This window comes from Marmota marmota, unplaced genomic scaffold, assembly GCF_001458135.2.
Source record: "Marmota marmota marmota unplaced genomic scaffold, marMar, whole genome shotgun sequence".
Taxonomy (NCBI): domain Eukaryota; kingdom Metazoa; phylum Chordata; class Mammalia; order Rodentia; family Sciuridae; genus Marmota; species Marmota marmota.
In genome coordinates, this window is record NW_026000026.1 from 85,742,091 (window position 1) to 85,751,315 (window position 9,225).

A 9,225-nucleotide genomic window follows, 5' to 3' on the forward strand; every position below is an offset into this window, starting at 1 on the left:
GGCGTGGGAGAAGGATCTGCTCTGCCCCTACTCCAGTTGGGGTGACGTGTGTACCACACTGGCAGGCCACTGGGCCTGACCTGCCAGGCTGTCACAGGTCTGTTTACCTTGCAAGCGGGAACGGCGGCTCTGCCCTGCCCCTCCTACCACGCCCATGTACCACTGGGTCGCGGGTCTGCCCACCTTGCGGGTGCGGGTTGCGGCTCCGCTCAGCCCCCTCTCCAATTGGGGTCACGTGGTCACCACGCTGGCTAGCCGCTGGGCCTGCTCCGGGCGCTGGCGGCGGCCCGGCTCCTCCCCTCTGGCTCGACGACAAATTGAGGAGACTCGGGTGTCTGTGCCTCACCCCCCCTTCCAGGAGACCAACTGTTTCTGTCGCCGCTGGTATTCGAAAATGCTTTTTAAAAAGAACTTTTCCATCGTTTTCTTATTCATCCTTTGTGATAAACAGAATTAAAGTTTAAGAATAGGTTTAGTCCATTTAGGCTCCTGTAACAAAACACTATAAGTTGGTTAACTTATGGACTTATTTCTGTGAGTTCTGGAGGCTGGAAATCCCAGGCTCGGCATGGCAGCCTGGTCAGGTTCTCAGAAGGGCCGCCTTCTAGGTTGCAGCCTGATGACCTCTCACTGTGTTCTCACATGGTAGAAGGGGCAAATAAGATCCCTTTGGCCTCCTTGACAAGGGTATTAATCTGAGAGTTCTGCCCTCATAATCCTATAGCATTCCAAAGGATCTTCCTCTTACATCTTGGGGACTCTTACATCTTGGTTTCAACAGGTGGACTTTGGACAACCTCAGACTTGAACCACAGTGGGAATTCAAACCAGGTGAAGGTGAGAAATCTGTTAAAAGAAGGAATAAAATGCACCCAATGCAGGTGGAGGAGGGGGATGAATACATGAAGAGCTGAGCCTGGCGTGTAGTATCTCAGAGCTTCATTCTGTCACTTCATGTACACAGATTGTGGTGGAGGGTTGTTGGCAAGGGCCACCCAACATCCTGCCTATCCTCTGGCTCCTCACTTGGGGGAACATTCCCTTTCCCAGATCATGTAGCTTCCATGGAAATCTGAGAGTCTGGCCCTATTCTTCCTAAGGGTAGGCACAAAAGTTTACCCAGAAATTTGAATTTTAAAGAACAATCTTTAAAAAAAAATTATACAATGTAATGGTCAGATCAGGGTCACTGACATGTATCACCAGACATCTTTTCTTTGTTTTAGGAAAATTCAAGATCCTCTCTGGCAGATATTTTGAAATACTCAACTGTTAGTGAGCAGAATGACAGACTGGAAATGCCTGGATTCGACTTTTTGTGCTCTGAAGAGACTGCCCATTATTTCACAGCATTACCCTGGTTTCCATCCCACCTTATACCTGGCTGCTCATCTTGCTCTATTTGGCCAAAGTTTCCCAGAACTATTGTGTTCAACCAAATAATCAAAACCAATATGATGGTGTTGCTTGGATCCCCTGAGGGATAAGAATGAGTATAGAAGGTGGGTGAGAAAAGAGGGATTCTTCCAAGAGCAAAACAATTACAAATACAGAGAAAACTGACACAATGACTTTGAGTAGATCATCCAAACTGTATTTACGTTTGGTGAGCAGCTTCTAGGAAAAGGCTTCATCTCAAACCCATCATGCTCCTATCTGGTCCCAGGATCAGGGAAACAAATAACTGCACCATCTCCAGGTTAGTCTCCCTACCATTGGGAACACTTGGACAATTTTTATTGACCTCACTTGGTTCAAGACCTTTTCCCCTCATGTCTGCAGAGGTCCTGCATGGTCCCATTGCTTTTCTTGAGCCTGATGCTTAATCTTGGCACACCTATCGTGTTTGCCAATATAACTGTTTACAGTGTTTGCTTATAATTTTAAACTATTTACTCCTGGAAACTCGGTATTTACAAGTCTGCTCAGGATTGTTAGGCAAACCAGGTGGTATAAAAGTAGATTATTTGGCTGGGCTCGGGGTGCATGCCTATAATCCCAGTGGCTCTGGAGGCTGAGGTAGGAGAATCACGAGTTCAAAGCCAGCTTTAGCAACAGTGAAGTGCTAAGCAATTCAGTGAGACCCTGTCTCTAAAAAAACAAAATACAGGGCTAGGGATGTGGCTCAGTTGAGTGCCCCCTGAGTTCAACCCCTGGTACAAAAAGTGGGTGGCAGGTAGATTACCCCTCTTGGAGTTGAGGTAGTTAGGCGAAAGGGGTGGAGTCTGAGCTTTGGTTGAAAACAGAATCTGGGTAGAGGAAGTGATAGAAGAATGTCCTGATGGAGATTCTGGAATCCCTAATGGCCAATCTCACTACTTGGCCAAGAATGTTTTACTCATCCTCCCAAAGCCCATCAATGTCTTCTTCCTTAAATTCTTCAAGTTTGTTTCTGTTGACTGCTAGGGTATTCACTGAGGCAGAGGTTTCTGTAGCAGGTACAGCTAGACATTGTCAATGTACTGTCAGGCTTCAGTAGATCTTCCTGTGTTAACACCAAATAGTGTCCCATTAGGAACCAGCACGCAAAGAGAAAGGTTCTTCAAGTTCATGGACATCAGGGCCAGAGAAGCATAGATATGGGGTTTTCTTGAAGTCAAATTTCAGTGAGTTTTAGAGGGTGGTGACAGTTGTGAGTGCATTCATAGTTTACGGGTTTAAAATCATGTTTAGTGATGCTCTGATTTTGTAATTAGTAGCCTGCTCTTCCCCATTGTGATTTTTTTCATGAATCACTAATCCTCCTCCTCCTCAAAAAAAAAATTAGAAAAATCAAAGTCGTACCATCTTGAATAGCAGTTATGAAGCCCAAGATGCACTTGGGCTTGTTAAACCTTTGCTGCTATATTCCTACTAAACTGTTACTCTTCGGTTTTTCCAATTTTGACGAACAACCTGGGCACGTTTTAATGTGAGATATGTGTCAACAATCAAATCAAGGCCATGAACATCTTCAAATATGTGAATTAATAAAAGCTGGAGGATTAAAGGGTCTCTTTATAAAGAGATCTTAATCATTAAAGATTCCCCAAATGAGAGCTTGCCCCTAAATAGAAACACCTCCACAAACCACATACATCATAGTATCTTGAAGTCTCAATATCAAGGTGTGGTTTAGCTCTAATTGCTACTTAAATTCATTATTTGAACAAAAGAGAACAAATCTGATTCCACTAGAGAGAACTGCTCCTTAGGATAGACTTGCCCATGTCTTCAGAGGAAGGCTATTGGATTCTGAAGCGCTTCGTAGACGTTGAATCTGTAATAGGAAGACGGCTGATCACAGACCACAGTTGTATTAATTCTTAGTGCTGAGAACATATAATGGCATTGGACAAGGACAGCTGCAATATAATGTAATGTTCCTGTCCTCCATTTCACACGGTACCTGTTCCCCCCCCACTCTCTGTAACATTGATTGATTCGGTAACGTAGAATGTTTGCTTTCCAGCTGGCAGATCTAATTGTAAATAAACAGCTGCTGGCTGCACTTAGACAGTAGATGATGTTGGCAGGTACAAGAGCAGGGTGTGCAGGATGATTTAAAGTCTGTGCAGTGGAGTGTGTGGGCGGATGGGGAGAGGGACCAGGCAGGGGGAGGTTTAGGCACAAAGTCCTCTGTGGCTCAAAATGATTTGAAGCCCAAGTTTAAAAAAAAAAAAAAGGCTAGTAAGTGAATTTTAAGGGTCTGCTATGGTCAATATTATGGACTAAATATGAGAAATAGGTGGATTCCGTTAGTTGGGAGTCTTTTATTTTTAAAGAATAGAATCAGATATAGTAGACTCATCTTTGAGGATTATTTCCCTGAATAAGGTAGATTTGAGAGTCTGGAATGAAAGCAGGATGATGAATGTGGGGAGTGCAGTCCTTCCTGGGCTATGAGATGTGAGGACAAGGATAGTGACAACAAAAGCACGAGGACCTTGGTGCATGTCACCGCCTGCCTTACGTAAGGATCGATGGTTCAACCGTGACATCCTTAGATCTGGGGCATGCAGCACAGGGGAACTGAACACTTCTAGAGTGGCTTTGTGTTTTAGAGTTGGGATAAAAACGCTTGTAAACCTAAGGAAGAACATTGACATTGTCCCTCATTATCTTTGGTCTGCGCCTAAGATGTGGCATCACAGGTCACCTGAGCCAGAAGCTCGGGGCTGGCCTTCCCTTTGCTCTACAGTGAAGGTCTCAAGTGGACAGCAGCCTGCTGGTCACTGCTGACATCAGTCTGTGATTCTAAATGACCTTTTGGAGTGGAGGTGCCTTTCCACGGCTCAGAACAATCTTTTTTTTTTTTTTTTAATTATATAATGTAATGGTCAGATCAGGGTCACTGACATGTATCACCAGACATCTTTTCTTTGTTTTAGGAAAATTCAAGGTCCTCTCTGGCAGATATTTTGAAATACTCAACTGTTAGTTATCCTACTGTGCTATGGAATGAGGAGCTTTTCGTATTCAATTGCACTTTGAACCTGTCAACCAGCCTTTCTCCATTCCTCCCTCCGCCACAGCCATTCCAGGCTCCAGCAAACACTACTTTAAGATCAATGGTTTAGCTTCCGTGTGTGAGAATATGTATTTTTTTGTGTGTGTCAACTTATTTCACTTAATGTCCTCTAGATCCATCCCATATTGCAAATGACAATCTCATTTTTTTATGGCTAATATTGCATTGTGCATATATCCCATATTTTCTTTGTTAATTTTATTTTTGGTACTAGGGATTTAACTTGGGGGCAATTTACCACTTAGCTACATCTGAAGCCCTTTGTAGTTTTCATTTTGAAACAGTCTTAATAAGTTGCTGAGGCTGGCCTGGGACTTAGGATATTTCTGACTTGGCCTCCTAAAACCACTGGGATTACAGGTGTGCACCACCACACCTGGCTACTGTTGTATACTTTTGGGAGTGGGATTACAATACAGTTTGGAAAGAAAGTTTTTTGGTTAAATCTATTTGGGGTTCTTTGAGCTTCTTTGATCTGGATGTCCATGTCTTTCCCAAGACCTGGCAAGATTTAAGCAATTATTTAATTGAACAAGGGTTTCTATTCTTCTGGAATGCTATGATGCAAAACTTTGCTAAAATAACGGTGTCGCAAAGTCTTGAAGACGTTTTCTCTTGTCCTCCTTTTCCCCCTCCTCTTTCTTTGTCTCTGACTGGGTTATTTCAAAAGAACGTAATCAAAAGACCAAAGATTTTTTGGTCTTGATGATTATTGAGGCTCTCAGTTGTATTTCATTTGAGTTCTTTAGCTCCAAGATTCTGGATTGGTTCTTATGATTTCTCTTTGCTAAAACTCTCATATCATGAATTGTCTTAATAATTCCATTGACTCATCTATTATTATTTCTAAGTTTCCTTAAATTCATTATTTTGAACGTTTTCGGTCAACTTATATATTTTTTTCCTTTGGCATCTGTTGCTGGACAGTTTTTCTTTGAGGCAGCATGTTTTTATGCTTAGGTCCCTACATTAGCATTAGTGCATTTGGGCGAGTTGCCTGTACCAATTTTAGAGTGCCTCTCCTAGAAGACTTGCTGCTGGCAAATCGTGGTAGAAACATTGGTTGGATCTGCTGCCTTGGCTTTGGTTCCAGGTGGGCACTTCAGTTAGTGTCCGTAGTTTCTTCAGCTGGAATCCATTTTGGCAAAGTCCTAGCGGCCTGGGATGTGAGCATTGTGGGATTGATTGCATTGCCAGGTGGGATGTAGCCTCTTTAGGTGGGTAGTTACCCTGGCAGGTCTAGGCACAGGGTGCCTGATTTGTGTGTGAGGTGCCCATCCATTCCTATGCATTGTTCAAGGGTGGGGCCATCCTGGTGGGCCCAGAGGGTGGTGGCACAGTAGCAGGGTGGGGTGCCTATCCATGTCTGAGGGCTATACCGGAGACTCCATGGGGCCTCTAGTGCTTAACCTTCTTGGGTCTCTCCAGCTGCTGCTTGGAGATGAAAATCTGTTTTTCAGGGCCTCAATAGGCTAAGCTTCTGAGAATAGGTTACTGGGAGTAGCTTTTTTAAGGTCATAGGAGAATGAACTATGGAACTTCCTGATTGCTTTGCAGGGGCCTCCATGGGCCTTTCTTGGGAAAGGCTGCTTGACTGCTTGAGGGTCATAGGTGACTGGGCAGAACTGTTTCTCTGCTTTCTCTATGGGCCACGTAGATTGGGGTTGGTTGCCAAGCTGCTTCCTGGGGTCAAGAGTATGGGGATAGGGCAACCTGGCTACTTCTGGAGCAATGAGAGGGTGGCAGAGGTACATGACTAGTTCCTGGGACAAAGGGTGACTGAGAGGAGGATTACTTCCTGAAGAATGGACAGCAGTGATGAGTGGGGCTGTTGGACTGTTCTTTCTGGGGGTCTCTTTAGGCCAAGAAGCTCAGGACTAGGCTGCTCAGGTGCTTCCTTGGGGAATGGAAGTGAGGGGTGGGCCTCATGGCTGGTTCATGGGGCTGGGCGGGTAGAGTTGCTGGGGTCAGCTACCTGGCTGCCATGGCTCAGAACAAGTTTATTCAGTTCTCATTTTATCTCCTTTTAACTCATGGATGGGGAGAAGGGTCCTGGACAGTTAAAGGATGGACATTGATGTGGAAGAGAGAACCCCTGTGACTAGCTGAGGAGGGTCCAAGGAAGGACTGAATGAAGCCAGGTCAAGGTATACCTCTGATGGAGGATGGTGGTGAGACAACCCCCAGCCTTCTCCACTATAGAACTGAGGATGCAAATTATGGTTTAAAATAATGAGATCTCACAATTAGAGATATGATACATTGTGGTATAAAGGTGTATTAAGAATCGTAATACAAAAATAAATAAACAAACAAAAAATGAGATCTCAGTTATGTAACTGCACCAGTAACAGGTACAAGTGAAAAGATTGTCAGGCACAAAGTACCTGGTAGCATCAGAAAGGTTTTCTGTCCCAATGGCTCGGGAGTCTGAAGCAGGAGGATCACGAGTTCAAAGCCAGCCTCAGCAACGGCAAGGTACTTAGAAACTCGGACCCTGTCTTTAAATAAAATGCAAAATGGGACTGGGGATGTAGCTCAGTGGGCATATATCCCTGAGTTCAACCCCTATTACCTGCCCCATAAAAAACATGTCCTGCATTTTCCACCACCAACCTTCAGGGGCTCCTGAGCCCCTGGTGTAAACACAGGCTCTTCACAGAACTGCAAAGTTGGGGATTGATGTGGACCTGTGACTGGGAAGTCTCCCTGGATCTCTTAGGTTTTTGTCATGGCTTCTTTCTAGCATGTTATATTAGAATATCCTGGATGCTTTATATTCTATTCTCATCTCTCTTGTTCATTGACTCTCTTTTGCGGTTGCATGTAACATTTACAACCTTTTCACTAGGTGGTTTCATCCTTATCAGTCTTAACAAAAAGGCTCCTCTTCAAATTTGTTCATATACCCCCTCAGCCATTCACAAAGCACCCTGGCATGTTAGAAGTCAACCCGCAACCTGGCCTAGGAGGAGACTGTTATCTCTAACATATTGCATTGGGGAAGGAAAAAGATGATCCATTGATCATCTCATTGGACCAGCACCCTTCTGCCCAATGGGGCATTTATCTTCACCTGCATTCAGGAGTAGGAAAACATAGGCTCCCAGACGGGTACTTGCTGGTGACTATAGAGCTCATGGAACAACTGATTCCAATCCAGTCTGCTTGGCTCCAAAGCCTACCTTTGCTCAAGACCATAGAAAGATTTAGGCACTTGAGAGAGACAGAATATTTCTACATCCACTCTTTGAGTTCAGAATAGCTGCACATGTAAGTATGGAGAAAAAAGGCACCTTGAGGTATAAATGTGTCATATTGTAGGTTATGAAAGTCTGTGGCCTGGGCTCAATTTTTATTCCTGAAAGAGCCTGATGATCTGTGGTGATGAGGATTTGAATCCATAATCTGAATTTACCTAACAAGATAATGAGATATTTAAAGTCAGTTCATTTAGAGGCTAGCAGGGATTACAGACAGCATGCTCATAGATTCCTGTTCCTATATTAGTATGCACAGCAGCATGCTCTTAATTTTGGTTGTAGCTGTTTTTCAGTTCTTATATGTCTGCATTTGCCATGGCAATTAGGACTGGAGGGAGCGTGTGGTGTCCTTGGAACTAAGGGAGAAGAGAAATTATAACACTAAATAATATAAAATGGGCCTAGTCCTCATTGCAGTAGAAACCACTCAGAAAAGTTAATTAAACTTGGGAAATAGGCTGCAAGATAATTAAGTTTAGGACTAATTTTACACTGCAGGAGTTCTATATTGTTTTTGCAAGGGTCCAAAGGAACATGAGGTAGAATATCTCCAGGTTGTGGGCTTGATTCATACAGAATCATTATCAGTAGTTAAATGGCCAGATAAAATGTTAATGTGTGGGAGGCAAATTTTATTTTGTAAAGTAAAAGTAATAATTATGCTGTGCATATAAGACATTTATAATTTAATTATCATAACTGAGTTGTCAGCATGTCTGATATAGGAGATAATAAATGCAGAAACTAAAACCCAAAATACAAGACATGATATTTCCTAAAATTATGGCTACTTAATGTATTATTTGAGCTTGGCTATACATACATATTTTTTGATAAAAAATTTTTATATCAACAAAATCATTATATACACTTTATGGGGTACCATGTGATTTATGTATACCAGGTGGAATCATTAAAGCTAATGTATCATCTCATTTCGCTATCATTTTCATGGTGAGACATTTGAAGTTTACTGTTTTTTGAAATATGAGTATAGACATCCTATTATGCAATAGATTCAAAACTCAATCCTATGCATCCAGAACTTTATTCTTTTTGATCAGCAACTGCACTCCCTTCATCTGTGCCCCAACCTTTACTTTGGCTTGGGTATATTTAAATCCTAAGGCTGGAGGCAGCCTTGGTCACTTGGGTGGGACAAATGAAGAAAAACTGTCCCAACTTGAAAGAACATGTCACCTGTTACTGGTCTGCCCCATCAGAGGATGGGGTGTTTGTATTGTGAGGGACTACTTATTCACCACTCCCTGGGAGCTAATATTCAGTACCCTGTGACCTTCAAGGGCATTGACAATTTTGATTATATTTTCAATTGTCTAATGTTTAGTTTTCTTAAGCCTGACGTGAACTTGGCACTGCTTTTGGACAAAGCACAGATTATCTCAAAATTGACCTAAGGTTTGTCCTATTTTATCTTTTATTTTCTTTTAG